Here is a 26,585-nt window from a genome sequence, read left to right as displayed (position 1 = left end):
TGACCTGAAATCAAATGACTTTCAATAATTGCATTTTTCCAGGTAAGAAAAAAATTCTAAGGTAAAGATGGAATATTTCAGCTCAAACCATGGGGATGACCCTCCTTCCTATACAGCTTTCTATGAGGTGTTGTTCTGGAAGGCATCACTTTGGGGAAGGTTAGTTTAGTTGCTTTGTTTCATTTGATTATCTTCTTCACTATCTTTGCTATTTAACTGTTAGTTTCAGACTGCTTTACAATTTGAATGTTTACAACTTCTCAAAACTGAAGTAGTTATGATTCAAGAGCATTGTCAAAATAAGGGCTTATTTCTAGTTCTTTTTCCTGCTTTCCATTTTCTTATAAGTTGAGATAAGGAGGTTCAATTGTCAAGTATGTGAGAGATGTATTTACAAAGTCCCTTTGCTAAGGATTTCTTCTATCTTAGAAAAATGTGGAATTATTTTTATTTTACCAGCTATACAAAGTGAGGTGCTCTGTGTTTATTATTGTATATGTTCTAACAGCTGTTATTTAAGGTGGAGGAAATGAGAGATGTTTGTGTAGAATTGATTTTTTGTAACATTTTTTAACACAGCAAAATGCTCAATATATTTTGATAAGACTTCCTGTGCAATATTATCTACATAGGTTAATATATCAACTTTCTATTAAATCTTTAATAATTACAGACTTTAATAACAGGATCTGGCTTGAGAGTTGCAGTAGGAATTAAATGGATGGATTCTGTAAACTTTAATCCACTCATTTTGCTTATTAAAATCCTTGGAGATATCCTTAAAAACTAAAAGGGGGGGTTATTTTAAGCTCACTTATTCCAAAATAGCTTGAGGATAAGGAGATAAAGCCAGACTTTCTGCATTCATGCCATTCTATAATAAATATCAATTTAAGCATAGATCAAACTTACCAGACACCACAATATACTGATTTTTTTTTTACCGGAAATCATTACTATCAACATCTTTGAATCAGTTTGCCAATAAACATTTATAAAATCCAGACCAGGCAAGCTTTTACAGTCTGATATACCCAAACTCAGGTGGAGAAAAACCTTAGATAGATAGATAGATAGATAGATAGATAGATAGATAGATAGATAGATAGATAGATAGATAGATAGATAGATAGATAGATGATGGATGGATGGATAGATAGATGATATCTATCTATCTATCTATCTATCTATCTATCTATCTATCTATCTATCTATCATCTATCTATCTCTAATGTTAAATAATAAACAATAAATAAACCCTTTAGCTTATTCTTGGACACAATGGTTTGGCTGCTTTGGGATCTCTGACCTGAAATCAAATGACTTTCAATAATTGCATGATTGATACTTCAAATGTAACCCAGAGACATTTCCAGTTTAGATTGTGGGTATGTAATCCAAGTGGATGATGGACTAGAAAAAGTAATTATGCTCAGCAAGTTATGGGAAAGAGAAAAAAGCAAGACAGTAGATAATAAATAGATTTGAGAGACTGCTTCTCCCCAATTAAATCCTTCAAAACAGATCAATCAAGAGAGATGGGCTACAGGTCCCAAAAGAAAGCTCAGAGAGGTATACTTGGCAGACCTGTGCAGGTGAGCCTTCTCTGCTGTAGCTTCCATGTTATGGAACATTCTTTTCTCCTGAACTAAGATAATCTCCATCAATGCTTTTTTCCCCCAAAGACCCCCAAGTCCTGGCTATGTCATCTGGCCTGGAAATCCTATATGACCAGTGAAATCTTGAGGTGGCTCCCTTACTGATCTCTTACATCCTTTATGCTTTTTTTTTTAAAAAAAAAGAAAGAACTTTTTAATTTAATAATTTAATTTAATTTAATAATTTAATTTTGACAGACTTATTGTATGTATGTATGTATGTATGTATGTATGTATGTATGTATGTATATAAAGCTGTTCCTCTGGCTTTTACTCCACTATTTGTTGCCGACTATAGGGGCTGATGCTCATTTTCATTTTAAGACCAATTGTCCTCGAAAGACATTTCCATGGTCATGTGCTCAGCATGACATCATGGAATGCCGTTACCTTTCCATTATAGTGGTACCTATTTATCTACTTGCATTTGCATGTTTTTGAACTGCTAGGATTGCAGGAGCCCAGGCAAGGACAGGACCTCATTCCGTTACATGGAGCTCAGGTCTCAAATCTGGGCTGCCTGCTTTCCAGTGGACAAGCCCAGTGTCTTAACTGCTGAATTGGAACACCAGGATAATACTAAAATAAAACTGTTTAATATAAAAGCTAAACCTATTGGCATAATCTCTGGAGGCTGCATTCCTGCAGAACTAGAAAGGATGACAGACGCGGGAGTAAGTGAGCAGAAACAGAGAGCAGTTGGATCCAGGAAAAAGGAAACAGCAACATCAGAGGGCACCAATATAATAAAGGATGTGGGCCATTTAAGAAACCATATAGAGAGAACGGATGGACCGATAACTAGGTCAAGGAGCCAAGTGCAAAGCCACCCGGCAGCATAAGAAGGACTCCCAGCAATCTTGCATTACGCTCTTTTATATATATATATATGTGTGTGTGTGTGTGTGTGTGTGTGTGTATGGGTGGAGAGAGATATAATATTATATAGATGAATATATATAGACAGCGATATATATATATAGATATAGATGATATAGATATATAGATATATGCTGCATACCAACCAGAGTCACTTCTTTTGAAATGACCAACCATATAAATTTGATACATAAATAAATAAACTGGCTGGATGGGATTAAATAGAACATTTTTGGAAGAGCTACAAATTGCTGAAGAAGTATTAGGGCAATCATCACCATGAATCAAACAAAACGCACTGGTACTGATCAACTATTTAATCCTGTAAACTGCCCTACTTAATCATTTCAGTTTTGAAATGCCCCTATTTGAAGAACTGAGAATGGAAACTGTGAGAAAGGGGCGTTGTCTTACCTGAACGCCTTTTCTCAGCATGATGATGGAGAATCCACGGATGGGTTGTCTTAATCTATCTGCTCCAATTAGACTAAGTCTGAAATTTAGTACCGCCCCCTCTGTGCCAACTGCACCCCAGTTTTAGGCTAAGGCGATACCCAGACTTTAGTCCGACGCGTCTGAACAAATGGGGACCAGGCCAACTGACCTAATGGGAGGGAGTGGATTCTCCATCATCATGATGAGAAAAGGCATTCAGGTAAGACAACGCCCCTTTCTCCAGCATGATTGGATGGAGAACCCACGGATGGGACATACCAAAGCCCTGTGTCCCTAGGGTGGGGAATTAGATTGGGCCTGGTTCCCACCCAATCACCACAGACGCAAGCCTATTTGGGTGGGGGGCACACCTCCACACACACTGGGCCCAAGGTCAGTGGTCCAAGAAGAGGTGATGGTGATCCTGTCTGGCTGTTTGAATTCTGCTCCCTGTGACAGTGCCGGAGAGTCCCACCAACGAAGGGAGTTCAACACCGACCGTGGAACTCGGACCTTCTGGTGGGATGTGCTGGTATGAAGTCTCTGAAATGGAAGGAGAAGCCACTATAATTCTCTGGCATGGAGACGTGCCCATGGCACAATTTGCACGCAGGACACCATCTTCCCTAGTAGTTGTGAAAGGGATGCCAATGTGACTACTCTGTCCCTTCGGATCCGATGTACAAGAGTCTGGATAGAGTTCCGTTGGTCCTGAGATAGGTAGACCGTGCAGTTGCCTGTGTCTATAACTGCGCCCAAATGGAGGAGCCGAGTTGTTGGTACAGTATGACTTTTCTGGAAATTCACAGAAAAACCGTGCTCCTGCAAAACCTTGATGTCTAGGGCGAGGTCTGCTTGGGCACCTTGCCATGGTGATGACTGAATTAGAATGTCATCTAGATAGCATTGAACTCTGATGGGAATTTGTCTAAGGTGGGCTGCAATCACTGCCAATACCTTTGTAAATACTCTCGGTGCAGATGAGAGGCCAAATGGAATGGCTCTGTACTGGTAGTGGCGTCGGGCATAACTGAATCTGAGGAATTTGCGGTGTCCAGGAAAAATTGGGATGTGCAGATATGCCTCAGTCAGGTCTATGGAGGTAAGAAAGTCACCTTGCCTGACGCCAGCCAGGATTGATTGAAGTGATTGCATCTTAAATTTTTTATATCTCAAGTAGAGGTTTAGACCTTTTAAGTCCAAGATCGCCCTCCAGCCCCCTGAAGTCTTGGGAATGACGAAGAGGTTTGAGCAAAACCCTCGTCCTTCTTGGTCTTGTGGTACTGGTTCAATTGCTTGTATTTGTAATAAATGAACTATGGCTTCTGACATAAGATCAGCTCTGGTCCTGTTTGTTGAAATAGGACAAGAGCGGAATCTGTCAGGTGGATGGGAACAAAATTCTAGTCTCAGATCTTGGGAGATGGTGTCTAACACCCATGCGTCCATAGTAGTGGCCGCCCAAATGCTGGAATAGAGGGCCAGCCGGCCTCCTATGGGAGGTGAGGCTGCAGGTTCACTTGCCTTGCTTAAAGGAGCGGCTCCCTGCGTCTCGAAAGGACCGCTTGGTCTGGAACTGTGATCTGTCTCTGTATGCTGAACTATCTTGTTGTCGTTCCTGTTTCTGAAAGGAGGGGTGAGGAGCCTGGGCCCAGTCCCAGGCTGGCGCTGGCCGAAAGGGCTGCCTTCTGTAGTTACTCTGCGACAAGTTCCCCCAGCGTCTATCTCCCCTCCTTGATGTATTAACCAAGGTCTTGCATTTATCCTTACCTTCAGTTAGGTATGGCTCTAGCGCCTTACCAAAGAGTTGTCCACCTGTATAAGGTTTAGAGGCCAGACGCCACTTGGCCTTGGTGTCTGCTCGCCAGTTTCTGAGCCAAAGGAGCCTTCGTGCTGAAATGTCTGCCGCGATGGTCCGGGCAGTGTATCTGATTGTGTGTAAGGAGGCATCGGCTAGATACTGGGACGTGGCCACCAACTTACCCAGATTCTGGTGGGCTCTGAGCTGGTCCGGAGGGATCATGTCCTGGAGCTCCCATAGCCATAGGACCGAAGCCCTGGCAAAGAAGGCCATGGAGGTTGCCGCCCTCGTCCTCTGCCCTTAGTGCCTCATTTATGTCCCCAGGGATGTTGGACTTGGGAAACAATGAGTTCAAGGGCTCATCAATCTCAGGAATCTCCAAAAGGGAGGTCAGGGAAGGAGCAACATTGAACAATGTTCTCTCTACCGCACCAGGGCTTAAGGGGGATCCTAGTTTTTCCCATTGTTTCTGGACTATATTTAGAAAAAGGGGAGGGCAGGGAATATGATTCTGTGAGACAGAGGGCTCAGTGTATATGGCATGGGGACCCTTGGTTGTTGGTGGGTTCTCCTGTTCTTGGGCGAGGTTTGCAGTGGTGCAGGCCTTGAGAAGCAGGGAATTGAAGAAGGAATGGTCAAAGAGACCGACAGGAGAGGTGGGTTCGGATGGGGCGATGCCCTCGTCCTCAGACAAAATTAGGCCAGCTTGTTCAGCTCCTGTAGATTCCAAATCCGATGCGGGATCATCCATCCAATCCGGAGATTGTGAATGATGTGTGGCCTGTGGGGGTGGCTGTGGGGTGTTGGAGGCCATAAATTGAGCCACAGCCTGGGCTATCATGGACTGGAGGAGGTTCGGGTTCAGGGCCTGGTTCTCAGGAGGGCGAAGTCCTGCTGCAGTGGGAGTGAATGTGGCCTGGGGCCCTGAGGTGTCCTGACCGGTTATACCCCTCCCTGAAGCCACTGTTAGGTTTGAATCTGACTCAGGAATTCCCCTGGGGGGAGACCAGGCCCCTGGGGCTGGCACTGTGCGAAGAAAGGGGCTCAAATATAGACCTTCCCATCGTGCCTGTCAGATCTGGGGAGGCCGCTCTCAGTCTTTGGCACCCTTCCTCCCTCTGTGGCTCCCTGCTTGGCCGGGCTCGCTTGGTGGTGCTCTTACCACTTGCCTCTGATTGGCGACTCCTCTTGGCCGGCTCGCTGCCTTTCTCTGCCATGATGAGTTGCTCTGGTCTCAACCTTGGCAAAACGCCCCCCCTCGGCGCTGTACTTCACCAAGGGAGTCTACAGAGATACTTCAGCCCAAGAGGGGGGTGGGCGGGGAGTTAATGGGCACCCCGATCACTTGGGATCGATCAGGCCCTCCCCGGTCAAACCTGCTCTCTCGACGATCCTGCCACCGATGATGTAATACTGCCTTCAGAAGAAAGTTACAGGCAGTCTGGGCCTCAGCCACACACAAAATGGCCACCAAGGGCTTTTGCCACGCACAAAAGGGCCTCCGAGGGCTTCAGTCACACACAAAATGGCCGCCGATGACTTCAGGCACACTCAAAATGGCCACCGAGGCTTCAGTCCCACACAAAATGGCCACCGGTGACTTCAGCCACCCACAAAATGGCCACCAGTGACTTCAGGCACACTCAAAATGGCCGCCGAGGCTTCAGCCCCACACAAAATTGCCGCCAGTGACTTCAGCCACCCACAAAATGGCCACCAGTGACTTCCGCCACTCACAAAATGGCCACCAAGGGCCTCAACCACATACAAAATGGCCACCGGGGGCTTCAGCCACACCCAAAATGGCCGCTGGGAGGCAATTCAAAATCGCGGCTGCCAATTTCGCGCCCTAAAAAACGGCCGTTGGAAGAAGGCCTTGAGGCCTAGGGTCTAAGCTGCAACGAGCCCTCATTCGGGTGAATCGCCTGGGCTCCTAAAGCAGCTGGTGGCATGTGATTAGGCCGGCTGGAAAAGCTGTTGTCCAAGGCCTGACAGGCCCTCCCGGCTCCGAAAATTGGGCCGCGCCCAAATTCTCACCTGCTGCTCTCTGATGGGGCCGAGGGACCTGGGAAGGCTCCCTGCAGGCTTGATGAGGCTCTGAAAGCGACCTAAATCAAAGGTTTGATCTTGCTGTGCCTAATTGAGGGAAAACAAAGAAGGGAAAAGTTCCCCCCCCCCAGAGGGAGAGGATTGTGAGTCTGTCAGCCTGAATAGGCTTCAGACTGGGATAATTGATCTTTCTTCTAGATATAATCGATTCTGAATCAATAATAAAATAACAAATAATAATAATAGCCTGAGCTAAGTAATTAAATAGAATTAAACAGTCTTCTGCTCCAGGAGCGAAGACAAAACACGTCTTGGGGCAAAGAGACTAAATCTAAAACTGGGGTGCAGTTGGCACAGAGGGGGCGGTACTAAATTTCAGACTTAGTATAATTGGAGCAGATAGATTAAGACAACCCATCCGTGGGTTCTCCATCCAATCATGCTGGAGAACTAACTTTCTATAGAACATATATTTGAAATTGGTGATTGTTGTTTTGCAATATTCAGGTGCTCTTTAGGAAGAAAATTCCAAGGAATATATTGATCTGTTTTCTTAACTGGAGACCAAAAAAAATCATTTATTAGGAACACTTTTAAGATATTGTTCTGTTCTCTTGACATGAGATCTCAGCCTTTCTAGAGACTGACTATGCTTGCATTTCTGTCAGAGAGGACAAACTAGGAAAACAGCCACAAATTGGACACAGTGACAGGTAACACAGTCACATTTCCTGAAAGATTGGTGAACTCCAATGAACCTGGACTCAATTGTGAGGAAGAAAATGAGTGAGTTCATAAGGAATGGAGTTTCATTACAAACATTTCACATGCCATTTCATGTGATTGATCTTTATTTTAGGATTGATCTTTATTTTCTATGCTCCTACCAAGTGGTTTAGAAAGTGTGACAGCATACAACTGGGTAGCCTTTAATTTGAAGACAAAAGTCCCTACAAAAAATATTCAGCTTATCAGACAGTTACACAGTGAAGATAGTATCAAGAAGTATCGATGTCTGGATTGCAAAGGGAATGACAAGAATCAGGAGTGAGGAGCATTAATCTTTTCATTTAGAAAACAGGACAAAGTACACCAACTGTATGGGGACATAAAGTTGTCTTAAAAGGATGCTGAAAGAATCACAGGAGAAATAAATCATTTGTTCCAAAGGATTTTGGGAATTCTAAAAAGGAGTGAAAATGAGACACATACCAGAAACAAAGAAATTGGAATGTTTGATCATAGAACTTACGGTGTGGCCTAAATCCCAATATACCCATTTGCATATCCACCTTTGGAATATAATATTTTGTGAGCAGCAAAGGAATGTATATGCCTTTCATCACACGTGGCAGCCCTTCAAAACATTTCAGCCCTTTACTATGAAGTGATCAAGATTCCTTTGATGAAACCTTTCAAGCCAGGGAGGAGACCTGATATCTTTTCCTGAAAGTGAAAAATATTACCTCATGTGTCTCAGTGAAGCAATTTGGGGAGCCTCAAACCCTTTGGGCTATAGCTGCATGTGAAATCTCTTCTCAGTCTTCTATCTCAAAACTGGTTAAATTCAAAGTGGGGACTTTAGGGACACCAGCAGCACTTTAACAATATCATGCAGCTTGCAAGGCCATCCTTACCTATACTTCTCACTAGGAAGCTGCAACACCTCTATTACTATTGGATACTCCACAACCACGGGCTAGGCAGTGCTGCACAGAGCAAATAATTTACTTCTTCCAGAATGTGCCATACAAGATATGTGGGTAGTCATGCTAGGAGCTAAGTAGGTAGTGCCACTGGCTTTTCTCCTCAGGATTGGATTTCCTCTCCAGGATGTATTGGAGTTTCTGCAGCTGAACAGAAAGCTAGTGATAGCTGTTATCTTTGTCGTATGCTTGCCAGGAATTTTGACAAACCTGTCTTAAGGAAGAAATAGTATCCTGATTTTCCTCTCTGGGACAAGTTGGCCAAGAGCTTCAGTGGTCTGCAACCAGAAGTAGTAGCTACCAGCTACCAGCTCATCTACCCAAGGACAAGTTTTTGCTAAACACGTTTGCTAAGTGGATCCTGATGAATGATGCTTTGCCTTCTCTCAGATGGGCTAATAGCTGCTTCCAATAGCTAGGCTGCCAATAGCTGAGCTTTGCCAGGATGCACTAGGACTAGTTCATCTCTTTCAGGAAGGTTTGATCAACCAAGGCCAGAAGGAGATATACTACTAGCTACTCTGGACAGATTTGCCCATTTGGTGTTGGATAAATTGGTGGTGCTGGTGACACACTGACAAAAAGTTTTCATCAGTTGGTGCTAGAAGAGATAATGCTGAATGAGGCAGTCTCAGCCCATTTTTTTTCCGGAGCTACTGGTCAAAACTCTAGAAGTGCTGAGGTTTTGGAAGATGCCCAGTCTTGCATATGCCAGCCCTTAGATGTAGTCTAGACAAGAAACAAAACCATGAGTGCTAACACTATTTTTATAAGGCTACAGTAACAAAATACTGCAAATCTGAAAACATTTTCCCCTCTCCTACCTTTAATCCCTAAAGAACTAGGGAGGGTCCCTTCTTAATGTTTTCAACACCTTCTTTCTTCTGTGGGATGAGATACCTCATGTCTGACAATTGTCTGGGCTGTAGCTCTTCTTTCTGTAATCCAAGATTATTCTCACAGCACATTATAGAAGATCCTACAAGACCTTCTCAAGCTGCTTTTATAGCAAGCACTCTGTGGGAAAAGACTGGGTAGACAGTGGTGGGATTAAGCCAGTTCACACCACTTCGGCAGAAGCGGTTGCTAATTTTTTGTTGCCCAGGCCCAGAATGGACTTCTGGAAGCAGCATCCACACAGAGAACTGGTTGTTCACATATTTGAATCCCACCACTGTGGGTAGACCTCCAAAGAAAATCCCACAAGTAAGGAAGTCTCATTGTTTCTTCCCAAAGTAGCCTCAAGGTTCATTTAAAGTTTTGTTTAAGCAAAATGTGCTTTTAAAGGTTTTTTTGACAGTTAGTGCATGACATGCTATAGTCAGCATTTGATAGTATTTGGCAACTAAGACTTAGTAGATGTTAAGAGATCTTACCCGATATTAACATCTACTAAGTCTTAGCTGCCAAATACTATCAAATGCTGACTATAGCATGTCATACTTCCAAATCTTGTATGGTATACATAACTGAGTTACAAATTTTACTCTTGTACAGTTGAATAGCTATAATTTTGCTATTATAATTTTAACATATTAACAACATAGTATAGCAGTAAAGGGATTGGACAAGATATGAAGAGACTTAAATTCAAGATTATCATTGGCCATTGAAGCTGACTGAGTTATTTAATGCTGGATACATCTTCTCAGCCCAATTTCCAAACAACTTAACAAATAATAAATTCCAAAATGAATAGCTCAATTTTTGATACCTACCTTATTCATTTGGCATTTGAAAGTACATTCTGATTTTTTTCAAACGTGCGTATTGGTGTGGTGAAAGAGTTCCACTACTCACTGACAGAATTTAATTAAAAATAACTCCAAGAAAAAGCATACTTCTTGTTTCAAAATAATAATTCCCAGAATTTTCTATTAGTTCCCAAAGATTTCTATGCATCCTATGGGTTTTCAGTCTTTCGGTAAGAGAGAAAATAGTTTTATGAAGGGGAGAGAGGCAATAAATCACAAAACAACATACTTATTAGTGTTCAACAATATCAATACAAAGGGTTTTTGTATTTTGGTGCAGCGACCAGGTTTAGAAATGCAAGATCTGTCACATTTACCCCAACCATTACCATGAAATTTAAATAGGTTGAACAAACATTTTCATTTGGGATTGGTATTTTGAATACATTCTGATATTTTAGTAAAATGGTATTAAATTAGCTTTGTACAAGAAAGACAAATTTAAATCTCTGAAGGCAAACTGGGAAGTTTGGAATACATACTTGTGGATTTAACTTCTCCATTGGTAAAAGGAGGAGATGAAAAGTAGAGAATATTGTGCTTATTCAGGGTTGAATCAAGGCATAGTTCATGCTGAGAATAACAGGCTTTAATGGAATTTTATTTGTCCCAGCATATATTATTTGTGGTACACATACACAAGTAAATATATTTTGATATATATCTTAATGGAAAATATGTTCCATTAAGGAGGAACATGACCAAAGGAGAATATTTGTAACTCAGAGTTGAAATGGGAGTCCTTGATGCTCTTTGAGCTTGCTTGTTTTCTTGCACAAGTTTCACAACCCAAACTAGGTAACATCATCAGTGCTAGTAAAGAGTGTGGTTTGCTGTCAGTTTACATTCTGGTGGCTTGCCCTATCAGTGTTGGTAGGGGTTGCCATAGAGATTCTTTGGTTGGACTATTTACTGTTGGCTCTTTGGAAGTTTCTTGATTGAGGTATTGTTTACTTGATTGTTGGTCTGATGTTAACCTTGGAGTTAATCTATGCTGATCCAGGTGCTGATTGTTGATGGAGGGGTGCTTGGGTCTTTTTGTTCCCTTTTGGGCTGGTTGATTGTCTTTTTTGCATTGTTTATAGATGTTGCTAATGTCTAGGTGTCTATTAATGACTAATTTGTCAGAGTGCCTGGCTTCTAGAAATTTCCTGTTTTGGACTTGGCCTGGTGTAGGATTGTCATATTTTCCTCAGTTGAAACTATGATTAAATCTGTCCACAATGTCTGCTGCAATTATGCTTAGGGAAAAAAAAAAAAAAAACTTTCTTCAGATAAATAGTTATTCTGCACCTTGCCCCTAGGGCTGTTCACAACTTGTAAAAACAAGTATGGTGTTGTTGGCTAAAAACTTTGAAAAGCAGTAGCAAGTTTCTATATTAAGAAGCTATCTAGTAAGATAGTGCCTGAACATTTTTTTGCTGTATCACCAGTTTTTATAAGGGTCAGAGATTTGCTTTTACTGCACTTTATTTGAAAGCTGGAAATTTTGGCAAGCAAGTGGGTCCTCCAAAATGAAGGGTTGAGAATTATGGCTCTTTAAAGTCCTACTATGAGACTCTACATGTCACATAGAATTAAACTACTGGTGTTCATTTATTCATGTTCGTTTGTACACTGGTTTTTGCTAATCTCTGATATAGTCAAACTCATCTGTTGAGGCCTATTTATACCAAGAAATCCTGCAAGCAATAGCAATAATGAAGAGTGGCACATTTTTCAAGAAATACCACAAAATATCTTTGAGAAGAAATGGTGGCAGAGTAGAGGGGGGAGAGATTCATATTTTCAAAAGAAAAAGCAGATGGCATAAAAGAAGTCTAACACTGTCACTGCTGCCAAAAAACCATATCATAAATCACTTGAATGCTCAGGAACTGCTATCATCTTTTGAAATACATTATCTGGCAAAAAAAAAAAGTAGACTTCTCAAAAGGACTAAAAGATTTAGTAAAATAGATGTTTACTTCTTTTTATGAAATTACCTATGTAAGTATAATTCCTGTTTGTACAAGCTGTAATATTAAGCTCTATCTATAAGCTCTGATATTAAATTTAGGATTATACTTATATAAATGAAATTGTAGAAGGAGTTTCTATTGCATGCAGACTGATGTCTTCAGTCAGTGACCTGTTATTTTGTATTCTTCCTCCAAAGGAAAGTGTCCTAAATATCACCCACTGTTTTTCTTAAAAATGAATGCAAAATAGAGGAGATAAGCCAGTATATTGATTTCTGAGTTAGGTATATATTGTCATGTATTCAGATATATTGCAGCTGAAATTATTCTTGGAGCATCTTCTCTGTTGAAGACTCCCAAGAAGCTTTGAGAAAATTACCCCTTCAAAAGATCAAGGTGTATAAAAGCAGCCCTTTATCCAATTGTAGTGAATTTTCCCCAACTTTGGAAAAAAATAAATGATCAAAATAGAGGTGTGGCTAGAACAAGACAGAAGTCAAACTTCACAGAATCAAGATTGTATCATGGCGAGAAAGTCACGACTGTGTGGATACACCAAGAGGTAATCAATACCTGTTTAGACTAGCCTACAGGTCAATCAAAGAAGAGCCATGAAAGGTAGAGCAGATTTAAATGCACACATTAGGTTGGCCAAGACTTTCTGTGGCTTGTTAAGATCAAGACTGATGTATCACTCTATGCAGTGAGAGAGAACAAAATTGGCAGATCTGTTTAACGTAGTTATCCCACCTGAACAGAAATGCATGCTTAATAATCTAAGGATTAATCAAGGTGAAAAGTCAGATGAGACAAACAAATAAGCCTTACAGTGATATTTTCCTTACCCAGATTCTTTTTTTTTCTGCAGCTAGTAACAGATATAGAGGGAGAACTTCTGAATGAGTGGCATGCATATATGACTGATCAATAAGTAATGAATTAGTAAATGATATAGAGTTCCAGAATAGCAATGTTATGTAGCTGAAAGGCAACTGGCCTGAAAGATTTGCAAAGAACCAATGTGTGGAACCTATTCCCCCTTCTCAAGGTAATTTAATATGAAAAGAGAATGGAATAGATATCAGGATAAGTATGATTAGATTGATCATCCTCTTCTGTAGTTAGAAAAATGTTTTTTATGAAAACAGAGAGGTTCTTTCAGTTTGTTTCCACCTGATAATATTTCTAATACATTTTAGTGGCAAGAGTTGTTGTATGGCACTCTTTTCACATTTTTTGTACATAAAAATAGAAAGAAAATGCCATGCCAGCCATAATCATTGACCAGCATGCCTCTCCATCATCTATAGTGCACTTGTAATGTCCTTTTGGCTTAGATCACCATGGAAACATTTCCAGTATTGTTCATGCAACCATATCTTTTGCATGTGTCACATGGAGATGGCAACTGAAGGACAGTGTAGAACATTCTGAATTTATGTTTCGGAGTTTTGTGCATCTAAGATTTTTTTAAAAAAACATTTTTTTTCTTTTTTCAAGAGCATTGCATGACAAATGTTCAATCATACCTTAGTTTATAAGCAACAGCGACCGACTGCTGTCTTCCCAGGACCTTTACAAAGGTTCAGCATTTTTTAACAAGAGCAAATGTATTTGATATAAGACTTGTTGATAGTAGAGTGATAAGCCATTCAAAGCATGACATTGCATGACAAGGTTATGGAAATCACACAAGAATATTAAAAACTCATTACCCAAATCACAGTGGAGTGTGATTTCTCATTTCCTAAAATTGTTTATTTCGCTTAGGTGTGTGTTGTTGTTTTTTTGAAAGAGTGTTTGCTTTTCATTTCCCACCACTAGTTTCTGTTAGAACTTTGCATTACCAGTCTATCTGCATGTGAAATGCAGGATGGAGAAAGATTTAAATTATTCAAGCTTCCAAATCAGCTGCCAGCTATAATTCACTCCAACTTCTTGATCAGCAATTGGAAAGGAGGCAGAGAAGGGGAGAGTCATCCTCTGTCTGAATATTTTACATTCTATCTGCATAGTTATTTGTAAAATAAAATAATATAAAGGCAGAAAAACCTCCATCAAAATAATGATAACATATGGGGGCCATCATTTTTTATTAAGTTAACAGATTCCCCAAAAACGCTAGCTAGGATTGTATACAGTCAAAAGAATCACCACATTTATCTTGGTGATTCAGACTTTTATTTAAGAACACCCAGACCAATATATTTGTAGTTATATTAAGTTATAAATATTCAGTGTGATTCCCACAATGCAAATTACAAGCAGTTTAAAATGGACTGCCAATTCATCTAAAAAGTAGTCTGTTCTTATGCTTTTAAAGGAACTGCAACTTGGCAAAATAAGCAGGTGAATTTTGTTTTTCAATATAACTTTTTTTAATTAAAAGGAAAAGCAATATTAATACAGACTAATGTAAAACAAGAAAAAGTAAAAAAAGAAATAAGTTTGCTACTAAGTTTCCTTAAGTATGGATATTTTAGACTTTTTCAGATTATAATCCTATGAATTTAGTTTATAAAAGAAAATCTATTTTTTAGATGGACACTAAATAGAACGTTGTTACAGAAAGAAGCAATAGTGGAGAATTGTAGAAATAAAATATTATTAATTTTTAAATAATTCAAGGAAAGGCACTGATTTAAGAATGGTTTGTGATGCAAGCAAAGCTTTTATTAGAGATTATTTTATACAACATAATAGAAAAGCTAAAAAGAAGAATCAAGATAAAACACACACTATTTTGGATTAAATGAAGAGAAAATAAGAATTTAAAAAAATTACCAGAAAAGTATTTCTCAACAAATTAAGCTTTTACAATGACAACTTTCTATGTTAACAGTAAGACAAATTGAAATAAAAATGAATTATGTACAGCAAAAAAAAGTCACTAGGGAAGCGGCCAGCATATATATTTCAAAGAGAGAAAAAAAAGAAAATGATATTGAAATTACAAAAGGGAGATGCTGTATTATTAAACAATATGGCTATTAAAATATTTTTATATAAAAGAAGTGATATTCCTCTAAAAATAGATGAATATCCAAAGAAGCAATATTTATCAAGGATTACAGAGACAGATTAGAAGCAGATTATTATAACAATTAGTTTCTGAAGCTATAAAAGGTTTAAATTAGGGAAGGTGCTTGGAACATAGATTATCAAGTTATTATAACTTGATGAGGATGAACTTTATAATACAACAAGGTAAAAGTTAATATGAATTTTAAAAATCATACACCTTTCTGGCTTTCAGCACAACAAATGTTTTATAGATGAGAAATAACAGGCAAACACAAATAGTTAACTTATCACAAAATGCTAAAATTTTGTCAAGAAGGATTAAAATACCATCAAGAGAAGAACTGGAGGCAGGGGGTATAAATTGTTAATGATTTATTTGTTTACAATTAGAAATATTTGAAGTACACAAAAGATTATATGGTTTTTAACAATGTAAGGTGGAATTTGAAATAGAACTCTGTACAAATGATGAAGGTGTAGTTGCTAAAAATGTATCCATTTTTACTGAAATTTGAAACAGAAGAGGAACAATTGAAATAAAGTATGATAAAGTGGGTTAAATTTTTTGGTTATACTATACAGATGGAACAATTAGAAATACGTGGCGGAAAAGATTGAAAGTTACGTTATATTATAATCTGAAAAATAATCTTTATAAAATGATGTACTGTGATATGTGTCACCGGAGAAATTGTCTAGAATGTATAAAAGCCCTTCGAATTGATGTTTTGAACAACAAGAAGTGACATTTTATTATGCTTGGAGGCTGTGTAAAAAAGCTATAAAAATTATATTTTTAAATACATACACTGATTCAGATAATTTAAAGATAAACATAGAATTGAAACCAGTATGTGTGTGTTATTTTGGAATTTATGGTCAAACAGTTGGAAAAATGTTACAGAACTTTGTTTTTGTATATGATAACTATAGCAACATTATTTGTACAGAAAGATGGAAAGGTGTGGCATTAGCTGAAATGGCGGAATGGTTGGTGAAAATGGTAGAATCTGCTGCAATGACTAAATTGATCTGCGACAGGACGCGTCATGTGGAAGCCATGCCCACCCCATTACCGGCAGTGGCAAAACAGTCCTGATACATCGTACGACATCATGTGACGTCGTGAGTTTGACATGTCTGATCTGGGAGAAAACAATACATCAGCTACCCAGATTGTTTTTCATCTTTAGGCAACTTCACTTTTCACTTACTTATAGTGGCATTTTGAGAAGTTTTGCTATAGAGAGCTACTGAAAAACTTGCAACTGTACATTAATAAGAACTTGCTCATATGCTACTGAATCAAACATTATATCCCAAATCCTTAGATATACTCTCGCCCACTCACATTTTGCCACTACATTGGAGACAATCCTATTAACTGCATTTGTGTCGTTTAGTTATAATTTTAATTGCATACACAGATGAATTTAAAGATAAATTCAGTAAAATTTAGTGTTTGTCCTATTTGCAATTTAAAAGACAAGAGCAGCTCTCAGCTTTTGATTGTACACCAATAGCTGCTCACTATTCTTCTGCCTTTGGTCCTTTACCTGTCCAGCATATGGAAATTGAGCTTCTATGATGAAGTTGTGAATGACACTTGTAACAAGGTGTTGTACACAACTTCAAGATAGTTGGGGGCTTCATTTATATTATCTAGTGTTCCCTATCCATTACTTGGAAAAACAAGAAGTTTCAGAATATCTAGTGTCAAACTGATATAAGACTTAAAAGGTTTTCTAAGGAAATTAAAAAAAAATGGTAGGATTGCTTGTTTGAAGAACAAACAGTGCTTGTTGTAAACTATGCTGTATATATATCCTGTTTTGCAGATGCTCAGTTTTATTCCAAAACAAAACAAGAATATAGAATAAAAACAAGTGATTTGGTGATTTTTCCATTTTAAATAAACATTTTGAATAATCTAGATTGCAAAAGAAAAACAAAAATGCAAAACTAAAAATGAATCGACTAATATAAGTTCACTTATGTTTTGGTCTCATATTGTTTATTAGACAATAGTTTTATTGATATCTCTTACCTAATATGGTGCTCCAAGCAGTCTACCTCAAATTAATATTTCTTTTAGCAAGAAAAGAGTGGGATCTTAAAATCACAATCCTATTTCTGTCTATTCAAATAAATCCCACTGAATTCATTGTCATTGTCCCTATGGATATTTACATTAAGCTGAATCCTGAAAAATATTTTTTTTTAATTTTTAAAATCAGAAAACATCATTAGCCAATGAGTTACATGTGCAAAACATACATTCTTCCTTTGTACTTTGGACATCTCAGTCTCTGCCAACCACACAGCTAGGTACAATACATTCATCACGTGTAAGTACAGCAGAATTGATTGTGATAGTAGTCTTTGGAGAAACAGAAAATGAGCATCTGTTGTGCAACATAACCTGTCACTCATTCCATAATTAGCAACCTCAGAAAGGTAAGGGGTTCTTGTTGTATTATGTGAAAGAATGTGTTCTTATTTACCTTATGTAAAAGTTATACACAGAACATTGTCACTCTGTCTAACTAAGAAGGCTCTACTAAGTTTGCAGTTGTTAGATAAAATTAAGGATGGAACTCTGAAACCTGAGAGTAGCTCCAGCACATTTCCATTAACAATTATTGACAATGTAAATATGTAGGATAATATGTTCTTTTTCTCCTGCCGTGTTATCTAATTGACTCTTTCAACCCAACAGGCAGAATTACTCCATCATAGTGTTGTGATTCCCATATGTTGAAGAAGAAGCAATATTAACAAGGAAGCACTAGAATGGTTGTATGCCTGCTATTTGAAGAACACAATCTTTTCTTTATGAAGGCAACCCAAGTTTGACATGCCCTATATGATGAGACAGCCTTAACATCAACTATCAAGCACCCATAGAAAGAAGCTAGAAGCTAGATACAGATTGAAGTTCTTAATCCCATCCTGGCATCCATGTATATGCTTGGATATCCATATGTTATATAAATCCCTGCCCATTTCATCTTTATGGCAGGCAAACAAGAGCACATTGGCTAAAAAGAGAGAGACAGGGAGTTGGAGAAAGATAGTGTTTCAGTATATGAGAACAAATGGGAAAAAATAAAACCTTCAAGAGAAAGACTCAGTGAGAGATGGAATGGAAAGAGAGATGCATGTATTGCCAAGAACTACAACAATGAAGATTTGAAAATTGGATCAAAATAAGTCAGCTAATCTTTGACTGAAGGCTTCTAGCTTCAGCTGGATTTTGGTGCAAAACAAGAGGAATTTAATTATATGTCAGGAGAAACAATGAGCACAATGTTTTCTGCTCCAGCTTCTTCCCTTTTGTTTATCATGGATCAAAGACTTCTCAGCAAATGAAATGGATTGATCGATCAATTCCCATCCAACATTTATTTTCAGTACCTTTTCTTTCCAGCCTCTTTCTCCAGTATCAGTTCTTGGCCCCTGCTTCACTTCTTCCCAGTTCCACACATTTTATTATTGGCAGAATTGATAAGAGTTTTATAAGTGGTATCTTTCATGAGGGGACTCCATATCATTTTGGGTCAGCTAGATCATTTCTAATTCATTTCTAGGAGGAAAAAAAATGTCTTCAGCTGAAAGCTTTCTAAAAATCTAATCAAACGGCCAAAATCCCCAAAGTTTCATATGAAGCTGTAGCTTTAAAATCCCAAACTCCTTTTTCACAGGCTAACCAAAGTAAAGCTACTAAATACCATATAACTGTGTTTAGACCAAATGATCACAATGTTCTTCCTTCCTGCATTTAGTTTGAATACTGATTTTTATCTTTCCAAGGAATTCCTCATTTTTATGGATGAGGCTCAGTGTCACTGGTTGCATAGCACCAGTGGCTTCTGGGAGGACAAGGAATTGCTCACAGTGAGCTGCAGAGAACTGGGACTTCATGCAGTGGATCAAGCTAGCTAGAATCTTAGAACTAAAAGTTTAAAGCAGGAAGTCTACAACAGAATATCTATTGGCATCTGCATAAATCCTGAAGAGTAACAAAGTAACAAAATCTTGGAGAAAAAAAACACTAGCAGCATAATGACACACCTGCAAGGTATGTGCTATGTTTGTACTCTTGCCCTTGGTGGATTCAAATTATGCCTGCACCAAATTCAAACTGATCAGATTACTAGAAAAGAAAGTGTGAAGTCAAGTATTCCTTCAGGACTAGGACTAGTTGCCTAGCTCCTGATGTTGGCAACAGATGCTCAGGAACTCTGACATATGACACAGTCCTTGTTTACCTGGGGAAGTACCAATTTAGTATAGGATTCTTCTTCTGTTTTTTCACCATATTAAATGGATTAATACTTAGTTTGGTTCTTCCTCTAAGATATGTCAAACTTGTAATGCCACATGACGTCACATAACTTATCGGGATTGATTTGTCATTGCCGGCAATGGGGTGGGCACAACTTCTGGATGACGCATCCGGTCAGTAGGCCGGCAGTTTGACACCCCTGCTCTAAGATTTGTCGGAGATGGGTGACCATTCTGGTAGAATATGTTACCACAATATAACTCAACTTCATCAGAGCATCGCAAGCCCCTGTCTCATGATGGAGTTATGTATAGAGGGGATTGTTATTGTTATTTAATAGTAATTATAATAACATTGCCTGGGAGCAAATATCAGGAGGGCTGTCAATACTATACTCGGGCCTTAGAAGGATGGGACTCTGGGGCCCTGCTGTCAGAGTTTCTCATCATTTTAACAAGGCTAATTTTCAGACTACAGTTTTTCACTTGAGGATTGCTATAAGGCTACATCTTGTTTTTCAATACATTTTGACATTTAGATCTGTAGATATGAGCTGAAGTGTTAATTTCAGAATAGTTTATCAATTATTTACATATATTGCATTTACATATGTGGCTTTCTTCCCCTTTCCTCACCTTTTTTCCCATTATCCCAATGTTTCAATAGAGATGTTTTTAGTTTATTCATATGTTGTTGGGAGTTTTTTGACACCAGGGGTACATCAGGCATCCATTGAAAATTAATTTGGAAAATGCTGAGCAGCCATGGCTGATGTACTCTAATGAGCTGGCTCTCTAAATGTTGCAAAAGTTCAAATCCCTGCATACTTCACTATTGTTGATTTGTATTGGAACTGCAGGAAAATCGGTAATTATTGGAAAGCTAAATGTTCTCTCTCCTTATTTCCAGGTTAATTTGATTTGACTCCAACAAGCCTTAACAGCAGAATAGCATAAAACATGGAATCTCCATTGCAAAGATGCATCTTCCATAAACAACCAGCAAGTATTCCACAAGTATTTAAATGAGCCCAATTTATGATACTTAGTAAAATCACTACTTCGGATGTAAACATTAGAAGTGGAAAAAATGTTTGAGGCAATCCTTTGAATGTAGAATGTCAAAATGAAAATCGTAGAGATGGCATTAGTTCAAAGTAAGGATTTTCAGTAACAAAATGTCTTTTTAAAAAATATCAGTATGGGTGTTTTATTTGTAGGTGCATCTGAGGGACAGTTTCTATATTTATTTGGTTTAAAGGTACAAATCCATAGAGAAGGATTTTGTTGAAAATTGTATATAGACTTTGGCCAAATCACAACTGAGTCAAGCTACTTTGGACTAAATCTTTAGCTCTAAAGATAAAAAGGACCTTCTGTGACTCTACAAGATGAAGTCAGAAAAGCAGACTTTAGGTCTCTTAAGGTATTATCTAAAGTACTAGCAGCAGCATACCATAATTAAGGAAAATCAGAGAGTTAAAACTGCTAGATCCAACATATTATAGTGTTAACACCTGCAGAAAATGACTGTAATGAACAGCCTTCTGATTCATCCAGACATTAGATACCCAAGAATTAAAGCACCTCTCTCAAAAGATTATAATAAATAATGATCAAAATTCCTAGGAACCTACAGTACTTTGAAGTCCTTCACCAAGTTTTTATTATTTTGCAAACCAATTCAAATATCTTAGTGTTGTTTTGAAATTGATCTATTTTTACAGAACAATAGTAGCTGAAAGAAACACAGCTGCTAGCAAATAAAAAGTTGTTGTTATGGTTGCACATTTTATGGATTCTTAAAAATTAATTCCAATGAAAATTGAAATAAGTAACATATAAATGCATTAATAAGTAACATACAAATGTATTACATAGAGAACACATATTAGAAAATACTAATTAAATAACCCCACTATCTTGTACTTAGCCTGAATTTATTAAACTTTAAATAGATCACAGTGCACAGTATGTCATCAGGCATTTTGAATTAAAGTCATGTTGAAATCACCATGGTGGTAAGATTATAGATGACTCCTGTACTTCTGGTTTAAAGAAAGGGTCAATCAGTGTGTCCACTATAAATCCTGGATTTTGTGTTTTATTATAATTTGTCACTGGGGTCTGACACACTTGGGCAGTCTTTTAGTCTTTGATTATTTTTTTTAATGAGGTAAAATGAAAGACTTCCTACTTTTGACTGTGCAGAAGATATTAAATGTAGAGTTCATTTGCTGGGTTTTATTAGAACTAAGAGTTTTCCAAATGCAAAAAGAAGACTTTGTTTTAGCACTTAATCAAAAGTCCTTTGCGTGAGGTTGAACATTCATGGATATTGCAACCAGAGATGGTATAAAACTGATGAGAGCAAAGAGCAAAGTATACATTGGGAGTTGCGTTATTTACACATGCAATAGAATTAGCACTGAGAGAGAAAATATTTCCATCTTAATTTCCATAGCCTCAATGTAGTCATGCATATTGAATTCTGACTCTGATTAATTTGGTAATCCTAATTATGTTTTAATTCCACCATGAAACTTCAGTATAATATATTCAGACCAAATATTCTTCACATCATTATGAAAATTACTCCTTTTTACCATGTGCTGAAAATTAGTAAATAGCTTGATCACTGTATTCTCTGGTTTGAACTTGTAAGGTTAAATGGTTAATTTAACCTTTAACCACTTATAAACACATTAATACTTAATGTGAAAATATAGTTAAAATTAACGTAACTACATTTAGTTAAATTCACTAAACTATAACTACAATAACCAATCTGATTCATTTGAAGTGTTGAATAGTTTTTGGTGTCTAAGAAATTGGTGCTGTAGAGATACGGCTAGTCAAATGCTATTGTGAGTGATGAGTTCTCTTCCATTAGATATGGACAATCCATTGTTCATAGATCATGTGAAACTTTAGTAAATTATAAGAAATAAACCTACAACTGCTTCATTTTCAATTTTTAATTGAAAGCAATTTGGTTTAATACGTTTGCCTTTCCCAGAGTCACTGCCCTGCCTACTGAACCATGACCTGCTACAGGCATGCACACAAACATTGGAAAATTATCAAGAGGAATTATAAAGGGGAATTTAAAATCAAATCAAGAGCACAATTAATAGCATAATTGCCAATGATTGTCCAATTTACAGTTATTTGAAAGATTTAAAATGGATAAAAAACATATGGAGTGGAACAAAGTAAGATCTGAAATACAATCATGTACTGATGGTGAACATGTAATTGCTAAAATGAACAAACTTTTAAAACTTCTGAAACAAAGGAAAAATATGTTAAAGGATATATGATAAAGTGTGCTAAGCATTTTGGTTATAACATGCAGATGGATCAATGGGAAATGTGATTGAAAGGTTGAAATTTATATTGTGTTATGATTTCAAAGACAATTTTTATAAAATGATTTATCAATGGTACATGATTCCAGAGAAATTTTCTAGAATGTATAAAGGCACTTCAAATATATGTTGGAAATGTGAACATGAAGAAACATCATTTCAAACTTGATGGAAATGTGCAAAAGTCTAATATATATAGATTTCCTCGAAGCACAAAGCTGAAAACACCAGCCTGAAGATGACGAATGGGACTTTGTCGAAAAATCGCCAAGACACTTCCAATTTTATGTGGGAGAAAACCCGAACAATCAAAGACCTACACACACACACACACACACACACATATGCAAAAAGACTCTGGAATGAAGGAGAGATATGGAACAAAAAATATCAAAATAAATCCAAAGGAGAATCCTCAGTCATGTCTCAACAATAACATAAACTCAAACACCAACAATGGAAATTTCAAGGAAAGTATAAAACAAGGTTTTATACTTTCAAACAAGTTGAAGCATCTTTTGCAAAGTAAAATGATAAATCAAAGCAATGGGATATTTGTTCAGAATGGCTGTGATATTGCAGACAATGAAAGAGAGTCTTTTTGTTTGTGTGTATGTGTGTACCTGAATGCATCAAATACTTTTCTTTTTCTTTTAAAATAAAGCAACCTATGGAAACAATCCATTTTGCCACTTCAATTCAAAATGCTGAAATGAACAGATCTGATTTTACGAATTGAACTATTTGCTTAGAATCAGATAGAGCCATATATACAACCCTTTTCTATAGTGCATTCAAAATGAGGTTAAAAAGCTTCAGAAGCCTTTTGTTAGAATTCTGACAAATTTTGGGGAAAAGTTTTCAGGGGAAAATCATTATTCCTTAACAAACTGTTTTGAAATTTCCTTCAGCAGGAAAACTTTAGTTTCTCAAGGTTAGTAGGATTTCATTGCACTGGAGCGTATCAGCAACAAAACAGAGTTCTCTCCATAATATCCAAATGACAAAACTGTACACCAAAAACTATTCAGAATCTAATTTATCCCTTCAGTTGTAAAATAGAAGCATTTTCAGTGTTTACAGCCCATATTCAGCATCCACTTGAAGCAATTATCACTAAGATGCTTACCATTTTAACACTCACTGGGAGTAGTATCTCTAATTATTCTATTTTGCTGGCTTCAGCTTGTTGGGAAAATCTGCCCCATCATCCTATTTACTAAATTCTTCATACCACTAACGATCTTTTTCATCCCTACAGTTTTACAGTTAGTCTTAATCATGCTGGCTTCTCTTGCACTGTTTTAAAAACTTGTATTTTACTGAGCGGCAAGCCTTATTCTTCATGCATCATATGCTTGACAACTAATTTCTTTTTATATACAAAAGAATCTGTGTGCTTACAATGTACCCAAAATACTCAGATTGTTGCAAGATTTTAGACCTAAGTTCTTTGTTTTCTAAAAATCTGCTGCAACATCAAAACTAGCACTTAAAACTCCTCAGTTTTACCAGACTTGCCTTTTTTCCAAGTCTTCTCAATCCAGTTATAATGTTTTCGGGAATGATCAGAGTTGTTTTAATTACTGCAGATCTAGGCAACAAAAGGATAGTAAAATTAGTAACTGTCCATCCACATGGTCATTTGGAGTCAAAAACAACTTGATGGAACTTAATCAATTGATCAATCCAAGGTGATACATCTGTGAAGTCAGAAGTCATAGAAAACTAAGCCTTTTAGCCAGTGGTTGAGATCAGAGAGGAAAAAAAAAACAGTATTTCTGTTTATTTGTTTGTTTGTTTGCTATCCTTTCAAGCTGTCCAAAATCTAAATCCTCATCTCATTCGCCCAGGTTTCACTTTATCCATATTTAAAATAAGATGGGAGAAATCACAATGTTTTTCAGTGGGATCACACACAGCCTCTTTAAGTACAAAATAGTGAAATGCTATTTCTACAGCATCATCTGCTTCTTCCATTTACACATGAATATGACAGCATTGTGCACAATTGTCTCCCCCTTGTAATCAACTTCACATCACCTTATTATTTGGACTTCATCTTTGTTTGCTTGGCTTTTTGTAGACAGATAACTAGAGACACTTGTGTTTGGTTGGTCTGTAGCCAACAATTAAGGTCAGGATTTAGCTACCAAGATAGCTTTATTGGATTCTTTTATTTTTTTCCCCTGACAATTAGAAAGAAGATTATTACAACTCAGTGATAATGTACATCCTCTTGTATTCAAAAGATCTCAGGTTCATTTATTCTCCAGTTATTCTACCTAAAGTGATGAAATAACAAAGTAATGGGAAGTAACTGTTGTTGGTGGTTAATGTATGCCAACCTCCTCGGCTCAATTCTCTTTGATGATTATAACATCCAGATGTCATATCATTATGGAAGTTGTAATCCAAACACATGTGAATTAGAATTGGGAAGTCTAGAGTAAACAATATTAAGCTAAATAGTCAACTCTGATCTGATGTTAGACAGCTTCTAGGTAATAGATACAGCAGGGCTTCCCAACCATTTCTAAACAGAAATGGCAAATTAAGTTTATGGGTGGTGGATGAAAATACTGCCCTAAATATACAACCCAGAAAGAAAAGAAAAGTCTGTTGTAACCTTCAGGGCTCTGATTAAACAAAGAGCAGCTATAACAAAAGAAAAGAAAACATTGTGGACTACCTACAAAGTGAGAACTATAAAACTTAGAAAAAAAAATGACCTTCCTGGATTATAAATATTTTTTTTTAAAAAAATGTGACTTTAAAGTGATTGGCAGAGAAAGGATTTTGGTCATTATGGAGCATCAGACATCTGCAGAAAGAACATATCAGGAAAAAATAAATACTTATGAGGAGGAAATGTATGTTCTGTTACAACAAATGCAAATGATATTAACTTCAAACCATGAGGAAATTAAAAATGAATTTGAAAATTTAAATGAATGCATTCCCAATTTAACGTCACAACAATTAAATGATGAGAAAACAAAAAAAGAGAGAGATCATATAAAGCAGACAACTGAATATAAACTAGTGGAGACTCAAGTGGAGAAGGACTTACAAGAAACATTGAACATGGAAAAGATAACTTGTACTCTAAGATCCCCCAAAGTAAATTTGAGGATAAGGCAAAAGATTTGACAAAATGGCTGCTGAGCTGTTGGGAGTACCACAAGAAATGGAGAGACAAGGGATGATGAGAGAAATCTTCAATGAATATGAAGGGGCAAAATCTTTTTACAAAGACATGATGTTTGATTTGCCTACTATATTCACAACAACATGTACAAGATTATGGAAAGACTCTTTGATTCAACAGAATATATTGATTGGGAAAGATGCTTGGCAAAAGAGGGTTAAAGCAAGAATTAAGGAATTAGATGATGGGGTGTATCAGAGGGAATATTTAAAAATTAAATACTTGTTTGAATATGGTTGAAGAAATAGGAAGATTTTAGTTTAAGAGGGATGAACCCTCCAAGTAAGACAGTATTTTTTCTTTTCTCTTTTTGTATTTTGTTTTTTGATATGAGAAATATAAAAATGTTTGGGATGATCAATATAAAGGAAATGTTTTAGATATTTAAATGTAATTGACTTTAAGAAAATTCCAATGTATAGCTAAAAAGGATAAACATAGGTTTAATT

This window comes from Crotalus tigris, unplaced genomic scaffold, assembly GCF_016545835.1.
Source record: "Crotalus tigris isolate CLP2741 ecotype Arizona unplaced genomic scaffold, ASM1654583v1 scf7180000018270.1253626, whole genome shotgun sequence".
NCBI classification, from domain to species: domain Eukaryota; kingdom Metazoa; phylum Chordata; class Lepidosauria; order Squamata; family Viperidae; genus Crotalus; species Crotalus tigris.
The sequence above is the reverse complement of the archived record's forward strand: the minus strand, read 5'-3'. Positions refer to the sequence as shown.